General features: G+C 45.6%; 1 pseudogene; it reads left to right on the top strand.

Annotated features, from left to right (window-relative positions):
• LOC115146497 (ryanodine receptor 3-like) overlaps nt 1–24584 on the top strand; it is a 128409-nt pseudogene that overhangs the window by 98332 nt on the left and 5493 nt on the right.

Genomic DNA, 24584 nt, shown 5'->3' with positions numbered 1-24584 from the left:
GCTGTTAATGTTATTTAATTAACAGAGGTTCTCTTTGCTCTTTGGATCAAGGGCATGGTGGAGGTTGTGGCTGAGAATTATCACAACATCTGGGCTAAGAAGAAAAAGAATGACCTTGGAATTAGAGGTGATTCTATAATTATCTACCCTCCCTGTGAGATGGAGGAGCCAGATTAATGTAGTCAGAGTAAATGTGAGATTTATTGGTTCTGATTGTTACAGTGTTGTCGTTTGTGGTTCCAGGTGGGGCAACTCACCCTCTGCTGGTGCCCTATGACACCCTGACCGCCAAAGAGAAGGCCCGGGACAAAGAGAAGGCCCGGGACCTGTTCCGCTTCCTGCAGATCAACGGCTACGCCATCACCAGGTCAGTGTGTGAACTTCAGTCTTTGTAAAAACATTGATTTGTATTGTTGTGACAGAATGACAATTCGTCTGTCCCTTCTCCCTGTGTTGTAGAGGTCTGAAGGACATGGAGCAGGACTCTTGCTCCATGGAGAAGAGGTTTGCCTACAAGTTCCTCAAGAAGCTGCTGAAGTATGTGAACTCAGCCCAGGAGTTCATTGCCCACCTTGGTAAGAGCCTGGTGACATTCATATCGTTGATCTTTGAATGCTCCTCTACCTTTTCTCTGTTATGGACAATGCTGCCTTATTGACCTGCTCTTTATTCAACTTTAACCTTGTCGTTTCAGAGACCATGGCTACCAGTGGGAAGACCGACAAGTCGCCTCATGAGCAAGAAATCAAGTTTTTTGCCAAAGTGAGAATATTGTAAATCTGTGTGAAACACATGAACATTTTAAGTACAGTACATGAGATTACACAAAGAATGTCACACATCTCCTAAATGGTATTTATTCTTTAGGTCCTCCTCCCTCTGATAGACCAGTACTTCAAGAACCACTGTCTCTACTTCCTGTCTTCTCCCAGTAAGAACCTGAGCAGCAGCGGCTACGCCTCTAATAAGGAGAAGGAGATGGCCACCAGGTCGGTACAATAACATCTCACGACTCTGCAGTTCCACTTTCTCACTCTCTGTGAAAGCTACTTACTTTCTCACTCTCTGTGAAAGCTACTTACTTACTCTTCTCTGTGAACTCCTCTCTTCTTTTCCTACTCTTAGCCTTTGACCTCCCTGATTTCGTTCTTTCTTTCCTTCTTTATCTCTCCTTCACTTTTCCAGCCTGTTCTGTAAACTGGCAGCTCTTGTCAGACACAGGATTTCCCTATTTGGTAAGAAGCTGATTCTCATCGCTCTTTGTTGCTGTGAATATTAGGATGACGATTAGTGTGTGATATGCTAATGACTGTACTGTGTTCTCCTGTAGGGAGTGACTCCACCACCATGGTGAGCGTTCTCCACATCCTGGCCCACACACTGGACACCAGGTGGGTAGAACTCAGTCCTGCAGTCTTATGCCACAATATAACCCTTAGAGTTTGAAATTAAATCAAAGGTTTGAAAGAGGTCCGTCACGTAGCAATTTTACAGTACATGTCATTGGAAAAGAGGGCTAACCTAATGTCTAGCCAACGTTGCATTACTTAGGCCCACACATATGTTGTTCTCCATCATGTTCATAATCACCAGTTGTTGTTATTCGTGTCGTTTTGGAATCATTGACATTAAGAGAAACAACTCCCGCTGGTATTTAGATAAGTACACTCATCATGCATACACAGCAGGTCCTGTAGCTAGCTCCGGGCTCCTAGTGTTCTTTAGAAACAATGTGTTGTTTGAGGCAGCAGTTCTCACAAATGAGGTTAAAATAGCAATGCATTAAACATGATGTTTATGCTGAGGATGTAGCCACTGTACTGTACTGTACTTGCCCATAGGCCTTGTCTTTCAACTCCCTCCCTTTGGGAGATTCATCACGGCTTCAAAAAGCTTTAAGAGTCACAAAATGCATTCCAAAAAAATTGACTAATCTAATCTGCTTAATGTATCAAATAGTTTTTGGGGTGTAATATTTCTGCACGTCCTTACACTGATAGTCTCACCTTGAATCTAAATATTTACATAATTTACTGTATAAATCATACACTGTAAATATTCAAGGTCAGATAGAAGTTTTTATCTCAGTCACATGACATGACTAGAGTCCCTTGGGAGCTCTCTGTAGTATAGCTGGCTCTCCTCTATGGAAATGATGCTGTCCTTTGGGAACTCTTCTATCATATGGCAATTATTATTCTAATCAAATACGATCATTTTATTATCCCACATGGGGACATTGTTTGGTTATTGTGTGCACAAGCGGCAGCAATGACAGACTACGTACTCCACCATTTAACCCCTTCCTCCCTCTCCTCCGACAGGACGGTGATGAAGTCTGGCTCAGAGCTGGTGAAGGCGGGGTTAAGGACGTTCTTCGAGAACGCAGCGGAGGACTTGGAGAAGACACTTGAGAACCTGAAGTTGGGGAAGTTCACCCACTCCCGCTCACAGATGAAGGGCGTGTCCCAGAACATCAACTACACCACGGTGGCACTACTGCCCATCCTCACTGCCCTGTTTGAACACATCACCCAGCACCACTTTGGAGTGGACCTGCTCTGTGAGTGACCACAGCAAGACCTACACATCTAGGAGATATGAGGAGTGGCGAGAGTTTGCTTTCTATGTCAAATCACTGATGCTGTGCATATGAATGTAACCAACATACCTTTTCTGCTGTTTTTCAGTGGATGATGTCCAAGTGTCCTGCTATCGTATCCTGACCAGCCTCTATGCGCTCGGGACTGGGAAAAACATCTATGTGGAAAGGTAGTATTATTTAGATCTTGCTAGGAGACTGATATCACAGATACTATATGTCTGAGATCTGTGTGTCTGTCTCTCCCCTCTCCCTGTCCCCTCCAGGCAGCTGCCGGCCCTGGGGGAGTGTCTGGCCACCCTGGCAGGGGCCATGCCTGTGGCCTTCCTGGAGCCCCTGCTCAACAAACACAACCCCTGCTCTGTGTTCAACACCAAGACCGCCAGAGAACGGGCCAGTGAGTTACACACACTTATACGTGATAGTGTTGTACATGTTACACCATGATACACGATTTAATGGTTCTTTACCTGTGCATGTAAAATAGTGCTCATCTTATTCTGTGTAGTCCTGGGCATGCCAGACGCGGTGGAGGAGATGTGTCCGGAGATGCCTCGTCTAGACGTCCTGATGAAGGACATCAACGACATGTCTGAGTCTGGGGCGCGCTACACAGAGATGCCCCACGTCATCGAGGTGGTGCTACCCATGCTGTGTAACTACCTGTCCTACTGGTGGGAGAAGGGCCCAGAGAACCAGGCGTCTCCGCACAGCGGGGGAAGTGTTGGGGGCAGTGTCTTCTCCACCACCGTCACCTCAGAACACCTCAGCCTCATCCTGGGAAACATCCTGAAGATCCTCAACAGCAACCTGGGCATCGACGAGGCCTCCTGGATGAAGAGGATCGCAGGTTAGCTGGGTTGCATTACTGTGTGGGAGTGTACAGCAGTCTGTCACAGTGGATGGGAGCTTTAGGAAACAAACTGGTTTTGAGGGCAAAACTGTCTTCGAATTTGTATACAGTGCTGATCAGATGAACCAGACTGAAAAGGGATTGTCTTTTGCATTCCTAGCAAGACAGCTTTTCTATTGTTTTGTTTTTAATTTCTAATAAAACAACTAACTCTGTGTCTGTCACTACGACTGCTGTGTGTGCAGTGTACGCCCAGCCCATCATCACTAAGGCCAGGGCTGTTCTGTTGAAGAGTCACTTCCTGCCTACACTGGAGAAGCTGAAGAAGAAGACAGTGAAGGTGGTGTCGGAAGAGGAGCTACTGAAGGCTGACAGTAAGGGAGATACCCAGGAGGCTGAGCTCCTCATCCTGGATGAGTTCGCTGTGCTCTGCAGAGACCTCTACGCCTTCTACCCAATGCTCATCCGCTATGTAGACAACAACAGGTGAGCCCGCTGAACCCTGGGTAATGGAGTAGTTTACAGTGGCATGATGTGGGTGTGTTTTAATTTTACCATAGGACCTATTGTAATGAAGGAATGTACTAGTTTGGTAGCAAGGCTTTGAAGCAGAGGATACTATATTGATATAGTCTTTGGGTTCATCTCTCCTCTCCTCTTTGTCCTGCAGGTCCAGGTGGCTGAAAGAACCAGACGCTGACTCCAATGAACTCTTCAGAATGGTGGCTGAGATCTTCATCCTCTGGTGCAAATCACATGTACGATTTCTCCTTGAAAACAATGGACAAACTACTACAGTTACAATGGAGAGGACGCTCAGAATGAGAAGTAAACAAAGCAGAAATGTCTTCTTCATACATTGTTATTACTCTTTCCTCAGAACTTCAAAAGGGAAGAGCAGAACTTTGTGGTTCAGAATGAAATCAACAACCTGTCATTCCTGACTGGTGATAGCAAGATCAAGATGTCAAAGGTAGCATTTATTATTATGTGCCTGCTTACTGAGACAGTCAAAACAGTTCTGCATCTTCCCCTTATTTTCAGTGGTGGAGAGCTCTACTCTACACTCTCGAAGCAGTCTGCAGCCCGTGTGGTCATGTATGTTCACATCCTAACCCTGCTAACCTCAGTTCAACCTCCCACTGCTCTCTGTCAGCACGCTCTCCAGCTGAGCCTTGTTACTGGGCTTCATTCTGCAGAGGCAGCCCTTTCTCTCTCACTGCTCCAGTACTGCAGCAACCCTGACACTCATATCCCCCATGGCCAACCAGCGGCCATGTCACCACCTCAGGGACAGGGAATAGATTTGTTGATTGTTTATTTTTGTATTTTTTTTCTCCTGTCTGCGTTTACACTCCATTCACTGGCATAGGCAGCAGCCATTGGCGTGCCGTGCCTCACTGTAAACACATTACATCAGCCAATCATTAACACCTATCGGCCCTCCATCATCAGACCCGCCTAACATCATAACTAGTGTTTCTCATTCCCTTATGGGCCGACCACGTCCCATCTCTGTTATTGAAAGTCAACATGCCCATGACAAATAACATGAGCACATGTCAATGGTGTTTCTGGGTTATGGATACCCTGGTGTGTGTGGCTCCTGCCTTCTACTGGCTGTCTCTATTAGTCACTCAGCTCCTGCACTGGTGTGTGTGTGTGTGTGTGTGTGTGTGTGTGTGTGTGTGTGTGTGTGTGTGTGCACCCATACATACAGTTAATTGTGTTTCTGTCTCTTGCTCAGTTGAATATGAGTATCTCCTTTGTGCCAGCTTCTTCCATTAGCCTTTTTCAGTGTAGTCGTTCTTGAATAATACCTCACTGTATGGGTAGAGGCAAACTGTTGGCTAATGCTGCTTTCAGGCTATAGCTCAATTTGAAATGCTTCATTGGCACAGCCTCTGCAGATTTTGCTGGTGATGAAAAAATGCCTTGGTTCTCTCTGCTACCCACAGGCTTAATTCAGCGTGTGGTGTGCTGTGTGCTCTCCCACTGTTAAATAAGCTCCAGTGAAATACAGCACAGTCAGGTCAAGGTAGCAATTTGAAAGTAAAGGTAGACATAGAGAAAAGACTAGACTGTGTCCCAAATTACTGCCTATTCCCTTTAGTGCACTACTATACATAGGGTGGTGTCTTGTGAACTTCCTGGTGCCAGGTGAAGTTATTAACATTTCATTCCGTCATGGTATCAGTCAGGGGGTCAGGACCAGGAGAGGAAGCATAAGAGGAAACGAGGAGAGTTCTACTCCATCCAGACCTCCCTGATCGTGGCTGCCCTGAAGAAGATGCTGCCCATTGGACTCAACATGTGCACCCCCGGGGACCAGGAGCTCATCTCCCTGGCCAAGACACGCTATATCCTGGTGAGACGGCCTGCCTAGCCCACACTGGTCTGGGGTCAGGTGTTACCGACTACACAATACTTAGCAGAGACCAGTTTTCCATTTATTTTCGGTCATCAAAGGTGGTCAACAACTGGGTACGATTAATGAATAGTATATCTAATTTTTTCCTCATATTACTCAACAGAAAGACACAGATGATGAAGTGAAGGAGCATTTGCGGCAGAATCTGCACCTTCAAGAGAAGGTGAGCTAGAGAAAATGATGAATTACTGTCATTCATTAAACTAGAACAGCACCTCTGTATCAAACAGCAGTGATGTTTTCTAAGCCCTACACTGCACTAACCCACCCCCAGTCAGAGGACCCTGCAGTGCGGTGGCAGCTGAACCTGTATAAGGATGTGATGGTGAAGAACGAGGGGCCTCCAGACCCTGAGAGAACAGTGTTCCGGGTCCAGAGCATCTCAGCTGCAGTCTTTCATCTGGAGCAGGTCAGTGGCTGGCTGCATCCTTACTGCCTACAGTACATCCAGTTTTCTCCATCTTATATCTGTGCCCCATATCTCCATATACTGGCTGTGCCCCATATCTCCATATACTGGCTGTGCCCCATATCTCCATATACTGGCTGTGCCCCATATCTCCATATACTGGCTGTGCCCCATATCTCCATATACATATATCTCCATATACTGGCTGTGTCCCATATCTCCATATACTGGCTGTGTCCCATATCTCCATATACTGGCTGTGCCCCATATCTCCATATACTGGCTGTGCCCCATATCTCCATATACTGGCTGTGCCCCATATCTCCATATACTGGCTGTGCCCCATATCTCCATATACTGGCTGTGCCCCATATCTCCATATACTGGCTGTGCCCCATATCTCCATATCTCTGTGCATATACTCCATGGCTGTGTCCCCATATCTCCATATACTGGCTGTGTCCCATATCTCCATATACTGGCTGTGCCCCATATCTCCATATACTGGCTGTGCCCCATATCTCCATATACTGGCTGTGCCCCATATCTCCATATACTGGCTGTGCCCATATCTCCATATACTGGCTGTGCCGCATATCTCCATATACTGGCTATCTCCATATACTGGCTGTGCCCCATATCTCCATATACTGGCTGTGCCCATATCTCCATATACTGGCTGTGCCCCATATCTCCATATCTCCATATCTCCATATACTGGCTGTGCCCCATATCTCCATATACTGGCTGTGTCCCATATCTCCATATACTGGCTGTGCCCCATATCTCCATATACTGGCTGTGCCCCATATCTCCATATACTGGCTGTGTCCCATATCTCCATATACTGGCTGTGCCCCATATCTCCATATACTGGCTGTGCCCCATATCTTCATATACTGGCTGTGCCCCATATCTCCATATACTGGCTGTGTCCTATATCCTGGATCCTTTATGTCCTGCTTCTCTGATCATAGATCTATACTCAGCATGATATACTCATACTTCTGCTCCAAACCATACTCCTTATATCATTTGATATATATAACACAGTACATATTTTGTCTTAATTTATTCAATGTAGGTTGAGCAGCCGTTGAGGTCTAAGAAGTGTGTGTGGCAGAAGCTGCTGTCCAAGCAGAGAAAGCGTGCGGTGGTGGCCTGCTTCCGCATGGCTCCTCTCTACAACCTGCCCAGGTACCACACACCCGTATCCATTTTCTATAGTCACATTCCTTTACAAACAAATTCATTAGCTGACTGAATGTAGTGTAATGGCGCCTAAACCAACTGTGCTATTCATTTATTTTTTTGCATTGTTTGTAACTCATTTTGTACATAATGTTGCTGCTACCGTCTCTTATAACCGAAAAGATCTTCTGGCCATTATAACAGAGATTACTCACTTCGAACTGGACAAAGACTTTTTCTTTAACGAGTCCGACGCGAAGGATATACTGCTTTGTCGAGACTGGAGGTCAGAGTGCCTTGTGAGAATTCAGAGGCGTATCCTGTACTATTGGCCAACCTGCAATCATTGGAAAATAAACTGGATGATCTACAATTAACCTTTTCACATGTGAGTTCCAAATATCTCTAACCGTCACCCCTGCGTGAGTTTTTTCAAGCAGACCACCATAGTCCCTGTGCCCAGGAAAGTGAAGATAACCTGCCGAAATGATTACCGCCCCGTAGCACTCAAGTCTGTAGCCATGAAGGGCTTTGAAAGGCTGGTTTTGGCTCACATCAACACCATCATCCCGGAAACCCTAGACCCACTTCAATTCGCATACCCCCCCAACAGATTCACAGATGACGCAATCTCGATCGCACTCCACACTGCCCTTTCCCACCTGGACAAAAGGAACACCTATGTGAGAATGCTGTTCATTGACTACAGCTCAGTGTTCAACACAATAGAGCCCACAAACCTCATCACTAAGCTAAGGACCCTGGGACTAAACACCTCCCTCTGCAACTGGATCCTGGACTTCCTGACATGCCACCCCCAGGTGGTAAGGATAGGCAACAACACATGTGCCACGCTGATCCTCAACACTGGGGCCCCTCAGGGGTGCGTGCTTAGTCCCCTCCTGTACTCCCTGTTCACTCACTACTGCGTGGCCAAACACGACTCCAACACCATCATTAAGTTTTCTGACGACACAACAGTGGTAGGCCTGATCACCAACAACGACGAGGCAGCCTATAAGGAGAAGGTCAGAGACCTGGCAGTGTGGTGCCAGGACAACAACCTCTCCCTCAATGTGAGCAAGACAAAGGAGCTGATCGTGGACTACAGGAAAAGGAGGGCCGACCAGGCCCCCATTAACATCGACGGGGAGCTGTAGTGAAGTGGGTTGACAGTTTCGAGTTACTTGGTGTCCACATCACCAGCGAACTATCATGCTTCCAAACACACCAAGACAGTCGTGGAGAGGGCACGACAATACCTTTTCCCCCGCAGGAGACTGAAAATATTTGGCATGGGTCCTCAGATCCTCAAAAGCTTCTACAGCTGCACCGTCAAGAGCATCCTGACCGATTGCATCACCGCCTGGTATGGCAACTGCTCGGCATCTGACAGTAAGGCAGTACAGACGGTTGTGCGTACGCCCCAGTACATCATTGGGGTCAAGCTTCCTGCCACCCAGGACCTATGTTCTAGGCGGTGTCAGAGGAAAGCCCAAAGAATTGTCAAAGACTCCAGCCACCCTAGTCATAGACCTCTGCTACTGCACGGCAAGTGGTACCGGAGCGCCAAGTCTCCGACCAAAACGGCTCCTTAACAGCTTCTACCCCCAAGCCATAAGACTCCCAAATAATTAATCAAATGGCCCCATCCGCCACCTACATGTACACATTTCCTCTACTATACTGGTACCCCCTGTATATAGCCTCGATATTGTTATTTTATTGTTAATTCTTTATTTTATTTTATTTTTTTGCTTTAGTTTATTTTGTAATATTTTCTTAACTCTTTTTCTTAAAATGCATTGTTGGTTAAGGGCTTGTAACTAAGCATTCCACAATAATGTCTACACCTGTTGTATTTGGCGAATGTGACAAATACAATTGGATTTGATTTGGGGACTCCAAGTCAAATATTAGAACCAAATACCCCAGCTGCTGATGTCGGTACTGGCAGGCAGCAGGCTGTGTACAGTTTAGCATTGTCTCTTATTTCCAAGCTAACCCTACACTCTCTCTTTCTCTCTGCCTCACGAGTCTCACCCCTCTTTCCTAGGCTCCAGACCCTGTATTTAATGTGAAGCTCCCCTCCCCCAACCTGTATGACAAATGACTCGCCTCGGCCAGTTATCAAGGAATAGAAAAGGACACGAGCAATTTCATGCCCTGCTGCACTGTAACTCAATCACAGAGACCCAGGAGGAGAGACAGCAGGGAGAAAAACAATTAGGAGCCCAACCTGGGGTCGGCCATCTTTAATGTGTGCTTTGTTGCCGCTCCTCGACATCAGATGACTCATTTCACCTAGTTATTGGTGTTCTTTTAGGAATATGACATTGCCTCACATAGTTGAGTAATGAGTAAGCATTAGCCTTCTCAGTCAGAGTAATGTTTTTGAAAGAATGACATTGTTGAGGACATTTGATGAAATGTCTGTGTACTTTTCTGCTCCACCTGTTAGCTTAAATTTCCACCACCTCTAAAACTATTACATACCCTTGTTTTAGTGACTTACCACGCTTCTTACTGTGTCTCTACTACTCTGTCTCTACTACAGACGTACTTTCTTAATGTTATAACTCTGTTGTTACAGAGAACTGTTCCTGCGCAGCATCAAATGCAAACTTGTATTGTATTCAAGGTTTAAAAAGGCTTCTGAAGTTTGTCATTTCCACTTTAAAATGTCAGACTTGATTAGCCCTAATGATAAATGTATCAAATCCTACAAGAATGTCCATTATAATCCACATAATAATGTACATTTCCTGTTGCTGCAGGATTATTTTCCTGCTGTGAGAAACTGGTTAAATGAAGATAGTACATCTGTACTTTACGTTCTCTCCTGAATGACATTACTATACTGAACTTCACCTTCTCTCTGTTCTCTCCTGAATGACATTACTATACTGTACTTCACCTTCTCTCTGTTCTCTCCTGAATGACATTACTATACTGTACTTCACCTTCTCTCTGTTCTCTCCTGAATGACATTACTATACTGTACTTCACCTTCTCTCTGTTCTCTCCTGAATGACATTACTATACTGTACTTCACCTTCTCTCTGTTCTCTCCTTAATGACATTACTATACTGTACTTCACCTTCTCTCTGTTCTCTCCTGAATGACATTACTATACTGTACTTCACCTTCTCTCTGTTCTCTCCTGAATGACATTACTATACTGTACTTCACCTTCTCTCTGTTCTCTCCTGAATGACATTACTATACTGTACTTCACCTTCTCTCTGTTCTCTCCTGAATGACATTACTATACTGTACTTCACCTTCTCCCTGTTCTCTCCTGAATGACATTACTATACTGTACTTCCCCTCAGGCACAAAAGTAATAATTACTTCCTGAATGCCTACCGACTCTATTGGCTTGGAAAAATGCATGAGATCACAGACTATGACAGTCTGCTCTCCATGCTAACGGTAATGTAATGTTCAGACAACGTTTGTGACCTCCACTTCCTTCCTCCTGTAACTCTCATACAGTGATCCAACTGGCATTCTGACTGGTCGGCCTGGGAGCTACACTCATTACAAAAATATTCACTCTGACCCAAAAGTATTTTTCTCCTAAATTCTAGGTTTCTGTACTGATGTCTCTGTAATTTATACCATATTTTATTTAGCTTTAATCATCATAGTACACTATAGATGTTTCTAAAAAATAAATATGTTCCGTGATAATTGTTTACTGGTGTATACATGACAGGGTTATGAATTTGGGGGTACAGTTCAGTCTGTGTTTTTTCAGTGTTTCTCCACAGTGACCAGTTGGATGTTCCAGTGCCATACTAAAATGTATGAACCATTCTTAAAGTAATACCCCGCTCCTCTCCTCTCCCCCCTGGCCCACCCTGCTAACCCTCCTCATCTCCCTCTGCACCTCCAGGCATCGCTCTATTAACCTCTTCCTCCTGGGCTATCAGAGAATATGGATAGAGACAGAGACGTACTCTTTTGAAGAGAAGCTAGTGCAGGACCTGGCAGTAAGTACTGTACCTGTCCTCACAGTGCCCAGCCTTCTCTGTGTTATTTGTGGTACTAGCCTGTCCTGTCCATCCTCACCTGGCTGTGCCACAACCCAAGCTCTTCGCCAGCACAATGCCTGCCAAGCACTTCGGGTGTTCCGCCAGTCATCCATGTTTTGCCCCTGTCTCCATATTGATCTGTTCCTTGCTAACGAAATGCCTTCCCAGGCACGCATGACATCGGTCTGCCTGTCAGTGTCATGGCTGCCAGCTGTACTGTACTGTTATCCTGTTCTAGAGCTGTCCCCCATCCCACAGGGGTAAGAGAGCATCCAACCACGATGCTATGGCTTACTGGTGAAATTTATTTTCCTTTCGTACATTTTCTGTCGCACCATGGACACATTATCGTGTCATATTCATGTCGTTTGAGGAATTTGTTGTAATAAAATAATTAAGGAAAACTGTCCCTGCAAGGGTTGCTTTCTTTACACCTTTGATTCTAGATTTCTCAGAAATTCTTCAAAAACACCATTCTGTCCTGTGTACGTATTAGAATTGGCTACATTTATCAAAACAGCAATTAATACAATGGTTATAAACACTCTATAACACTTAATAAGATATTGTGGACTTAAAATGCAGGGGAAGTGGTTACATCTTAAAAGAGATGACCATGTGGAATAGCATCCCATCGACCACTTCTTTTTGCACCATCCTTTCCTGGTGCTCTCTCTTCTTCTCTGTCTGTGACTGTCATAGCGATACAGTGGTAGACTAGTATAGAGTATTATAGAGTATGGATCGGGCTCATGGAGAGTCATGCTTAACCTCTATCTTCCTCTCTTTATCTCTACTGAGCACACACCTTGACACCGCTAACCTGGACACTGCTGTACCATCTAAATGTGCTGTGCGTATGTCCCTGTGTGTGTGCCTGCATGGTCTGCTGATGTAGGAGTGGCGTGCCGTACCCGTAATGCTATCCTGTTGAGATACACTCAGTCTGTGTTTTTCCATGGGCCATGCTTCAGTGAGACAGGGTTTGACTGCACGTTATGCATCTTTCATTTCAATGTGTTTCTGTTGATCAAGTACACCCTGTTGTCTCTGAGGTAAGTGATGCGCAGTAAGATAAGACTAATTATGACATGGCAGTGGTTACTGCATATTAGATACCTTGGCCTTCTAGCAATTGTTATTTTGAAAGTGTGTTGCAGTGTAATTTGAACAACTTTAACTTCCATTATTAAAATATCACTAATTCAAAATAGAGCACACTGATTTAGAAGTTCAATCTATAAGATTTGTATCAGCAGGCACATTTAGTCACTCTCAGAGGGTCAAGGGCACTGCTACTGTATATATGACAAGTAATTGGGTGTCAGGCTGTACTCTGATGTACTCTGTGTGACTGGGTGTTTGTGCAGAAGACCCAACTGAAGGTGGAGGAGGAGGAAGAGGAGGAGGCAGAGATGCAGCCAGACCCTCTTCATCAGCTCATCCTGCATTTCAGTCACAATGCGCTCACTGAGCGGAGGTAAACACACACACACCTGTGCACCTGGCATCATGCTGCTAGCTCCATCTGTGCTGTGTAATATTGCTGGTGTATCCCTTGGCTAATAAACTGGCACATTAAACTAAATCACTGCAGCATTTCTCCCCACGCAAGGAGAAGCACTCGGGCACAAGTAATTGTGTCACAGTTGTTCTTAGTCATGCACCTGAGATACTTGTTTATTATGGAGTTATGCAAGGTTTATTCACATACGTACGTTTATCCTGCTTTTTCATTCAGTTCTTTGGAAGAGGATCCTTTGTATATTGCATATGCAGACATGATGGCAAAGGTACAAAGCCTATAAGGATTGTTTGCTGATTTGTTATTGGATTCATATCTTTAGTGTCATGTAGAGGTCAACAGAGACCTGGCTAACAAAGCTCTCGCTTGTTTTCTTTAGAGTTGTGCAGAAGATGAAGAAGAGGAAGATGAAGGAAAAGAGAAAACGTTTGAGGTGTTTTGGATCTCCCATCAGGGTTTTAGATTTGACTAGTCTCAAATGGTTTTGTAAGGAGCTGTTTGTTTACATGGGGTTTGTTTGTTGACCTGATAGGAAAAAGAGATGGAGAAACAGAAGACTCTGTACCAGCAGGCCAGACTGCATGACAGAGGAGCTGCTGAGATGGTGTTACAGATGATCAGTGCCAGCAAAGGTACAGGGTGTTCAGAGATAGATGGGAATGGTTGAGGGTAGCTGAAGGATGGGACTAAAAACATACAAAGATAACTATTGTAAAACATACTGTGTTTGTAAAATGTATGTAGTATGTGTCACGTTCGTTGTAACGATGAGACCAAGGTGCAGCGTGATTAGAATACATTCTTCTTTTATTAACGAAAAACACGAAGAACACTTCAACAAACTAACCAAAAACAACAAACGAACGTGAAGCTATAAACAACTAGTGCTGACATGCAACTACACATAGACAATAACCCACAAAATACCCAAGGAATATGGCTACCTAAATATGGTCCCCAATCAGAGACAATGATAAACAGCTGCCTCTGATTGAGAACCAATCTAGGCAACAATAGACATAAAAACACCTAGACTATATATAACCCCATAAACATACAAAAACCCTAGACGGGACAAAAACACATCACCCTCGTCACACCCTGACCTAACCAAAATAATAAAGAAAACAAAGAATACTAAAGTTCAGGGCGTGACAGTACCCCCCCAAAGGTGCGGACTCCCGACCACAAACCTAAACATATATGGGAAGGTCTGGGTGGGCATTTAACCTTGGTGGCGGCTTAGGTTCTGGACGCCGCCCCCCTTCTTTACACTGAGGGCTGGGGACCCTCGATGGGGACCCCGGGCTGGGGACCGTCGCTGAAGACCCCGGGCTGGGGAACGTCGCGGGAGACCCGCTCGCTCTGGACTGGGTACTGTCGCCGCTCGCTCTGGACTGGGTACTGTCGCCGGACGCTCTGGACTGGGTACTGTCGCCGGACGCTCTGGACTGGGTACTGTCGCCGGACGCTCTGGACTGGGTACAGTCGCCGGACGCTCTGGACTGGGTACAGTCGCCGGACGCTCTGGACTGGGTACAGTCGCCGGACGCTCTGGACTGGGTACAGTCGCCGGACGCTCTGGACTGGGTACTGTCGCCGGACGCTCTGGACTGGCGAGGCGCACTGTAGGCCTGGTGCGTGGTGCCGGCACTGGTGACGCCTGGGCTGGGGACACTTACCTCATGGCGAGTGCGGGGAGGAGGAACAGGATGTACTGGGCTCTGGAGGCGCACAGGAAGCCTGGCGCGTGGTGTTGGCACTGGTGGTACTGGGCTGGTGACACACACATCAGGACGAGTGCGGGGAGCTGGACGAGTGCGGGGAGCTGGCACAGGACGCACTGGGCTGTGCAGAATCACCGGAGACACAGTACGTAGAGCCGGCGCAGGATATTGTGGTCCAAGGAGGTATACTGGAGACCAGGAGCGCTGAGCCGGCACCCTCCTTCCTGGCTGGATGCCCATTCTAGCCCGGCCAATGCGAGGAGCTGGAATAGAGCGCACCGGGCTAGAATAGCGCACTGGAGACACCGTGCGAAACTCTGCATAACACGGTGCCTGACTCTCCCCACGGTAAGCACGAGGAGTTGGCTCAGGTCTCCTACCTGACTCAGCCAATCTCCTCGTGTGCCCTCTCGAGCTTCCGTGCTAGTCGTGTACCCACATGTCGTCGCCGTTCCATCTCCACCTGCCTCCATGGTAGGCGATCCTCTCCTGCCAGTATCTCCTCCCACGTCCAGGATCCTTTACCGTCCAGTATTTCGTCCCATGTCCATGCTGTCTGCTCCATCATACGCTGCTCCTCCTTTTCACGCTGCTTGGTCCTTGTTTGGTGGGTTATTCTGTCACGTTCGTTGTAATGATGAGACCAAGGTGCAGCATGATTTGAATACATTCTTCTTTTATGAACGAAAACCACAAAGAACACTTAAACAAATTAACCAAACAAAATGAAGGTGACGCTATAAACAACTAGTTCTGACATGCAACTACCCATAGACAATAACCCACAAAATACCCAAGGAATATGGCTACCTAAATATGGTCCCCAATCAGAGACAACGATAAACAGCTGCCTCTGATTGAGAACCAATCTAGGCAACCATAGACATAAAAAAAACTAGAATTAGACGTAAAAACACCTAGAAATAACCCCATAAACATACAAAAACCCTAGACAGGAAAAAAACACATATCACCCCTACCACACACTAACCAAAATAATAAAGAAAACAAAGAATACTAAGGTCAGACAGTATGTATATGCTGGAAGTAGAAGCCTAAGTGTTGTTTTCCATTAGTTTACTCCAATTAGGGGAGGTATGGTAGGTTTAGGGTGAAAATAATAAATAATCATTACAAATAAATATATGGGGGACTGGAAATGATGCAGACACTTACATTGATGGAAGGTGCAATCTATATGCAATATTAAAGCTGATCTACCACCTAAAATATATATATATATATATATATATAAATAAATTACAGGGGAACACTCTTACAAAGACACACACACACAAATAATGTGATTACTGATTGTCCTCTTCAGGTTCACTTGGGCCCATGGTGACCTTTACCTTGAAGCTGGGCATCTCTATACTCAACGGGGGCAACATACTGGTTCAGCAGGTATATTAGAATATTTATGGAATCCATATACATTTTTTCAGTATGTACAGTGCAGCTCAAATTTTATTGTGTATTTCCTTTTTGTAGAAAATGCTTGACTATCTGAAGGAAAAAAGAGATGCTGGCTTTTTCAAGAGTTTATCAGGACTCATGCAGTCTTGCAGGTAAAATGATCTCACAATACACAAACAAATCTTTGACGGTTTGACATTCAAGCAAAGCAAAACCGTACGTGTTGAAAATGATGTTGGGTCTCTTTCTTTGAACTTCATTAGTGTCCTGGATTTGAATGCATTCGAAAGGCAAAACAAAGCAGAAGGTCTTGGGATGGTGACTGAGGAAGGATCAAGTAAGTGAGGAGAGATAAACAAGGGGAAACAGTATACTACCTCAGACAGACATGTGCACTATAACCTCCCTCTCTCCTGTAAACACTACCTCAGACAGACATGCACTATAACCTCCTCTCTCCTGTCAACACTACCTCAGACAGACATATGCACTATAACCTCTCTCTCTCCTGTCAACACTACCTCAGACAGACATGTGCACTATAACCTCTCTCTCTCCTGTCAACACTACCTCAGACAGTCATATGCACTATAACCTCTCTCTCTCCTGTCAACACTACCTCAGACAGACATGTGCACTATAACCTCTCTCTCTCCTGTCAACACTACCTCAGACAGACATATGCACTGTAACCTCTCTCTCTCCTGTCAACACTACCTCAGACAGCCATATGCACTATAACCTCTCTCTCCTGTCAACACTACCTCAGACAGTCATATGCACTATAACCTCTCTCTCTCTCCTGTAAACACTACCTCAGACAGACATATGCACTGTAACCTCTCTCTCTCCCTGTAAACACTACCTCAGACAGACATATGCACTGTAACCTCTCTCTCTCCTGTCAACACTACCTCAGACAGACATATGCACTGTAACCTCCCTCCTGTCAACACTACCTCAGACAGACATATGCACTATAACCTCTCTCTCTCCTGTCAACACTACCTCAGACAGACATATGCACTGTAACCTCCCTCCTGTCAACACTACCTCAGACAGCCATATGCACTGTAACCTCCCTCACCTGTCAACACTACCTCAGACAGACATATGCACTATAACCTCTCTCTCTCTCCTGTCAACACTACCTCAGACAGCCATATGCACTGTAACCTCTCTCTCACCTGTCAACACACAGAAAGACATGCATATCTTAGAAATGTTTAGTATTATAGGAAAGTAATTGTAGATTTGTTTGATTATAAGATGACAATTTATTTTCTTACTTTTGAGATCCAAGTCCACTTGGTGCTCTTGCCAAATGCTGACCCATGATGCTCCATACACATTTCTTAAGTGTCTGAAACCCTACACAAGTATAACATATAAATGTTAAGTAGGTAATGTTGATTTCCATGTTGATTTCATCTGACCCCGCCCCCTTCCTCCCACCCAGCCACAGGGTCACAAGTCACCTGTCTTCTGATCTCCAACCAATCAATGCTCACAGACGAAACCAGTCTAAAATTACATTATTCCACTAATGTGATTATTTGTGGTTTGCTCTTACTGCTTGTGCTACAGCCAGTGGTCAATGTGTTCCTATTACCACCTTGTTGTCCTTTCTGAATCTGCCCGTAGAGAAACGGAATTCATTAATAAAGATTTACTGTACCCTACTCCATAGTGACAAAGGTAATGTTATGTCAGAACTGCATGTGGAGGCTAGTAATTTCTACAACCTTATGCACAAGCAATAACAGCAATCCATAAGGATACACCCCTTGCCATTATGATTGGTCAGCCAATGTCCAACCCACCAGCTAATGATTGGCCCAGGTCTTTTTGTTGTGTTTGAAGGCCTGTGATAGGGCTATTACAGCCACATGATACAGAATTAGCGTGCCACATTCGCTCTTTTGTTTGTGATGGAAAAGCTCATCTCCATGTCACATATGTCACTGGACGAGTTTGTTTTGCATGGCCCGGTTCCCCGGGTAGGCAGAGATTGCACATTTTACACCATTCCATTGGTCCTTAAGTGAAATCTCCACCACCCGGGGCACCGGGCCAGGCAAAATGAACTGGCCCATTGTGTCTGTGTTCATTGGGCAGGTAAACCTGTGCTACTGTATGTTCCTCAGTCACGTGATGTCTGTCAACAAGATAAAATACTCCAAAACAACAGATCTATACACAATGTAAATCAACCACCATAGAAGCTGTTGGATCTAATGGAGCGCATACAATAAATGGCTATGTTCTCATACATACTCCAGCTCGTTCCCATCTCATGTAACCAGGCATATGTGATGGTGACTGCAGTCCTGTAGTGATTCTCACTCCCCGTCTAACACCAGTCCTGACAAACTCTGCAGCAGAACCTGTAGACCTACCTACCCGAGACTCTTAACCGCATGTCTACTGTATGTCCAACGCCTAAAATGATGTCGATATATCTCTTCTTCTTCTTCCTTACTTCTTATTGAAACGCAATGTCTTCTACTTTTTGCTTATGTCTGCTTTTTTTGTTTGTTTGTTTCTTCTTATCATTTTTTAACTCATCGGTCGCAGTCAACGTGAGTGAGCGGGGTAAATACACGGTTTAGATTCTACTCATTTCGCCACCCTGATTGCTCTTCGTCCAGTTCCCACCTCTTCCCCCTCCCCTCAGTCTGGAATGTGATAATAACCTACTGCTCTGATCTGAAGGAACACATGCATGCTCAATAAGCCATATAGCTTTAGACCCAACTGACTCTTACCTCTCTCTCCTATACAAAGTTACTGCTTGTCTGCTTGTTGTGTGTGGAAACTTTTATTTCTTTTTTACATTGATATTACTAACCAATATGAATTGATAAAGTCAATTAGTAATAAGAATAAAATGTCCAAAGCTTTGCTTATATCTGAAGGACCGAGCAACAAAGCTCAGTTTTATTCCTATTATCCCTCACCTCTGTCCAGTATGTATATCAAGTCAAAGTGATATGAATGTCTCATAGAGAGCATAAGACTTCCATGACAAAGTATCCTAGTCTAGGAGCTAGAGGACTATACAGCAGCTTTGTAGGGAAGTGAAAGTTATGCTGGCCATGGTGTAAGCTTGCGTTAGATCAAGCTGGGGGGGGTCATCTGGTTTCTAGCCCCCTCCTAACCAAAGGGGACAGTCCTTAATCTCATCTCCTGTTTCCAGGTTCCAAGGTACTGCAGAACGATGAGTTCACTAAGGATCTGTTTAGGTTTCTGCAATTGCTCTGCGAGGGACACAACAACGGTATGTCCAACACTTTACACAGAACACCTTACGTCAATAACACGCCTTAGTTTACCTACTGTAGCCTACTTGTAACAATGTTCAATATATATAATTACCGTACACTGCTGAAAGGGATCCTCTTTTTTCCATTTGACCCCCTTTCCCTTTCTTTAGACTTCCAAAACTTCCTGCGGACTCAGACAGGGAACACGACCACAGTAAATATCATCATCAGCACTGTGGACTACCTGCTCCGTCTGCAGGTAAAATACTATCCCCGCCCTTCACTCCCTATATGCTTTATGTGTAGCGTCTGTTTATATTGTCCTGTGTTACATGTTGATTTATCCAATATTAGGAATCCATCAGTGATTTCTACTGGTACTACTCTGGGAAAGACATCATGGATGAGGCTGGCCAGCGGAACTTCTCCAAAGCCCTGGCTGTGGCCAAGCAGATCTTCAACTCTCTCACTGAGTACATACAGGTAACACAAGCCTCTTGGGTTGGAAGAAACTAACCGTCACGGACAGGAATGCGTTGTATGGTTAATCATGGTTATCGTCCTGACTATAGTGATATCTTCTCTGTGTGTCCCCAGGGCCCGTGTATTGGGAACCAGCAGAGTCTGGCCCACAGCAGGCTATGGGATGCAGTGGTGGGCTTCTTGCATGTGTTTGCCAATATGCAGATGAAGCTCTCACAGGTAATACAACTAAGGACCATTTTCTAATCAACTCACTCCTTGTCAACCAGTGGCTCAATATTAGATCTATCAATTCAGATATGAAACTGAATAGCATCTGGTTAGTGTGATACAACATCAAACTGTATGTGGATGGAGAGTTCACATCCTGACCTTCTTACCAATCAGCTGTTGCCACAAGAGGTCCCTCTTAGTTCAGGGATGTTCTCTGCAGCATGCCTTGGTGACAGGCTTTTCTCCCTGCCTTCATTTGAAATGTTATGAAGGCTATGTGATCCATCACTCCACAGCAAGACACCTTAGATGTGCTTTGTAGCCAATAACCCAGGTGGGATCAGAATGAAACCTCTCCGACCGTTAGACTGCCTCGGCTTATCTCAGGGTTATCCGGAGGGGCAGGGCTGTTTGCAAGTGACCAGATTGACAGGGCTGCCGGGTGCGTTTTGATTAAGCTAATCAAAGTCCCTCTTCAGATTTATTGCATGCTGGGGAGGCCCAAAACGAGTCATCCCCTCCCAGCCATCTGCTCTGGCCCAGCAGAATGACATTAGGCCATGTGCTGATGGATGGTTGGGGCCTAGCGAATCCTACAGTAGCGGGTCCCAGTGCTCGCAGAGGGCCTTGATCTATCCAAATGGCGCTCTGGGATATTAGCAATGGACTGGCCCCTGACAGAGCAGCACTAACCTTGATTGGGTGCAGAATGTGTCTCAAAGTTGCTTTTGTTTCCTGTCCCCCCAGGACTCAAGTCAGATTGACTTATTGAAGGAGCTGCTAGACCTGCAGAAGGACATGATTGTGATGATGCTCTCCCTTCTGGAAGGTTCTATTACACCTTTTTATCTCAGTCGTGACTCATCATGGAACACAATGTGGCTATCAGATGACACTGATAGAACAGAGATAGCTACTAACCATTTGATCCTTTATCCCTAAAACTGTAAACACATTTATTTGCTTGAACTGATTTTGCATGGTATCAAACATCTAGACGATCTACCTTGACAATAAAATAAGCAGATTGTGTTATGGTTACTGTGTACTTTGTATTGTATGTCCTAAACTTTAGTAACCCTCGCTACCCTCCTACAGGTAATGTTGTCAACGGAACCATTGGCAAACAGATGGTGGACACCCTGGTGGAGTCCTCCAGCAATGTAGAGATGATCCTCAAGTTCTTCGACATGTTCCTCAAACTCAAAGACCTGACCTCCTCGGACAACTTCAAGGAGTACGACCCGGACAGCAAGGGAGTGATCTCCAAGAAGGAGTTCCAGAAGTCCATGGAGAACCAGAAGCAGTACTCCCAGTCAGAGATTGAGTTCCTGCTCTCCTGCGTCGAGGCTGACGAAAACGACATGTTCAACTACGAGGAGTTTGTTGAACGTTTTCATGAACCGGCCAAGGACATTGGTTTTAACGTGGCGGTCCTGCTCACCAACCTATCAGAACACATGCCTCACGACGCCCGTCTAGCCACCTTCCTGGACCTGGCTGAGAGCGTAATCAACTACTTCGAGCCCTACCTGGGCCGCATCGAGATCATGGGCGGGGCCAAGCGCATCGAGAGGGTCTACTTTGAGATCAGTGAGTCCAGTCGTACGCAGTGGGAGAAACCCCAGGTCAAAGAGTCCAAGAGACAGTTCATCTTTGACGTGGTCAACGAGGGCGGGGAAAGCGAGAAGATGGAGCTGTTTGTCAACTTCTGTGAGGACACCATCTTTGAGATGCAACTGGCCTCCCAGATCTCTGAGCCTGACTCAGTGGAGCGTCTCGAGGAGGATGAGGAAGACAGCCACAGTGTGGAGGAGGAAGGGGAGGAGGAAGAGGAGGAGAGCATGATGGAGTCTCACTCAGCCTTCACAAACTCCTGTGTCTCCATGAGGAAGAACCTGTCCAGCTTCCGCCAGCTGCTCACCTTCAAGAGCATGCGGCGGCAGTACAGGAATTTCAGGAAGATGAGTGTGAGGGAGATGGTTCGAGGGTTATTCTCCTTCTTCTGGAAGATAATCACGGGCCTCTTCCGCTTCCTCTACAACCTGGTGTGGGGCTTCTTCCACATCTTGTGGTCCTCCATGTTTGGTGGGGGCCTGGTGGAAGGGGCAAAGAACATGAAGGTTACAGACATCCTGGGGAACATGCCTGACCCCACACAGTTTGGTATCCATGGCGACGTGCTGGAGGCAGAGAAGATGGAGGCGAGCGAGGCATCGTCGGTTGCGGAGATGGTCCAGATGGCCCAAGTGGACAAGGCAGAGGCCGACCTGATGGCTGAGCTGCTCAACATTCAAACCAAGAGCCAGGGGGGCAAGCACGCAGCCGAGCCAGGTCTGGGGGACATGGGGGAAGTGGTGGGGGTTGACGCCCCCTCTTTAGCCACTGCCGTCAAACAGAAGAAGGCCAAGGTCTGTACCTGGATCTCCTCAGAAATCACACATGTTCAGTCTTAGAAAAAGAGTAATGGTTATCTGTGTAAGGTCAGGCCGCTGTAATGTATGTCACATAATGATTAGGTGCAAAAATTAGCTGTACCCTCTTAGAAAAAAGGGCTATTTAGAACCTTAAAGGGTTCTTTGGGCTGTCCCCATAGGATAACCTTTTGAATAACCCTTTTTGGTTCCAGGTAGAACCCTTTTGGTTGCAGGTAGAACCTTTTTAGGTTCCATATATAACATTTTCTACATGGAACCCAAAAGGGTTCTACCTGGAACCAAAAAGGGTTCTACTTGGAGCCAAAAAGGGTTTTCCTATGGGTACAGCAGAATAATGTTTTTGGAACCTTTTTTTGTAAGAGTGTAGTTTCACCACATTCCATGTGTTTCTTGAAGGAGGCTTCTACTATGGAGCCTGCCAATGGAGATCACAAAGCCAAGCCAGAGAAGGCAGAGTAAGTGACCTCATAAAGTCCTTGATGTGATGTGATTGCACCTGATTTGATTCCCAGTGTGGACAAAATATTCCCTACCAGGCTCAGCCCTATCATCATTTGTTTTGCTCTTGGTGGAAACTGAACTGATTTGTTGAGGGTGCTTGTCTGTCTGTCTGTCTGTGTAAACCCACGGGGTGTGTGTTTGTAACTGCAGCCCAGAAGACGAGGAGAAGAAAGACAAGGACGAAGCCAAAGAGGAGACTCCACCTGAGTCCCCACCAGAAGAGGAGAAGAAGGCCCCCAAGAAGAGACCGGGACTAAAGAAAGAGCCCCCAGAGGCCTTCATGGCCAGATTCTTCTCTGGCCTGGAGATCTACCAGACCAAGATGTTGGTGAGCACACTCACCCATTTTGTTGAGCCCTGTAAATCACAACAGTACATTCATGTTTGTCCTGTTGCATATGACACAAATGTATGAGTAATATACACTGAGTGTACAAAACATTAGGAACTCTTTCCATGACATAGACTGACCAGGTGAATCCTGCTGAAAGATATAATCCCTTAATAATTTAATATGTTAAATCCACTTCAATCAGTGTAGATGAAGGGTAGGAGACAGGTTAAATCATTATTTGTAAGCCTTGATACAATTGAGACATGGATAATGTATTTGTGCCATTCGGAGGGTGAATGCGCGAGACAAAAGATGTATAAGTGCCTTTGAACGGGGTATGGTAGTAGATGCCAGGCGCACCAGTTTGAGTCAAGAACTGCAACGCTGCTTGGTTTTTCACGCTCAACAGTTTCCTGTGTGTTTCAAGGATGGTCCACCACCCAAAGGACATCCAGCCAACTTGACACAACTGTGGGATGCATTGGAGTTAACATGGGCCAGCATCCCTGTGCAACGCTTTCGACACCTTGTAGAGTTCATTCCCAACAAATTTAGGCTTTTCTGAGGGCAACTCAGTGTATACATGTGTGTTTTGCAGAACTATCTGGCCAGAAACTTCTACAACCTGCGTTTCTTAGCGTTGTTCGTTGCTTTCGCCATCAACTTTATTCTGCTCTTCTACAAAGTAAGTCAAACCCTATCTAATCAAATAGAGCACAGTGTTGCTGTTGAACTGCCATGGATATAAACTGGGTGTTTGTTGTGTCAGGTGACTGGCGATGATGGGGATGACGATGATCCAGGCCCCTGGAACGGTGGTGGAGGTACTGATGAAGAGGAGGATGAAGGTGGGATGGAGTATTTTGTCCTGCAGGAGAGCACCGGCTACATGGCACCTACACTGCGCTTCCTGGCCATATTACACACAGTCATCTCTTTCCTGTGTGTGGTGGGATACTACTACCTGAAGGTACATTTTGTGAACACACACACATACAGATAACTAACTCATCGACACCGACATCTTTATAGTATCCCTAGAGGATGTATTAACCATCATTATAATGGACTAGTAATTCAAACTTAGATATAGTGGTCAAAGAAGTGGTCAAAATCCTTTATATTGTGATATGGGAACTAATTTACCACCA

The sequence above is a fragment of the Oncorhynchus nerka genome, linkage group LG18 (genome assembly GCF_034236695.1).
Source record: "Oncorhynchus nerka isolate Pitt River linkage group LG18, Oner_Uvic_2.0, whole genome shotgun sequence".
Lineage (NCBI taxonomy): Eukaryota > Metazoa > Chordata > Actinopteri > Salmoniformes > Salmonidae > Oncorhynchus > Oncorhynchus nerka.
This window is presented reverse-complemented; position numbering and strand designations above follow the sequence as displayed.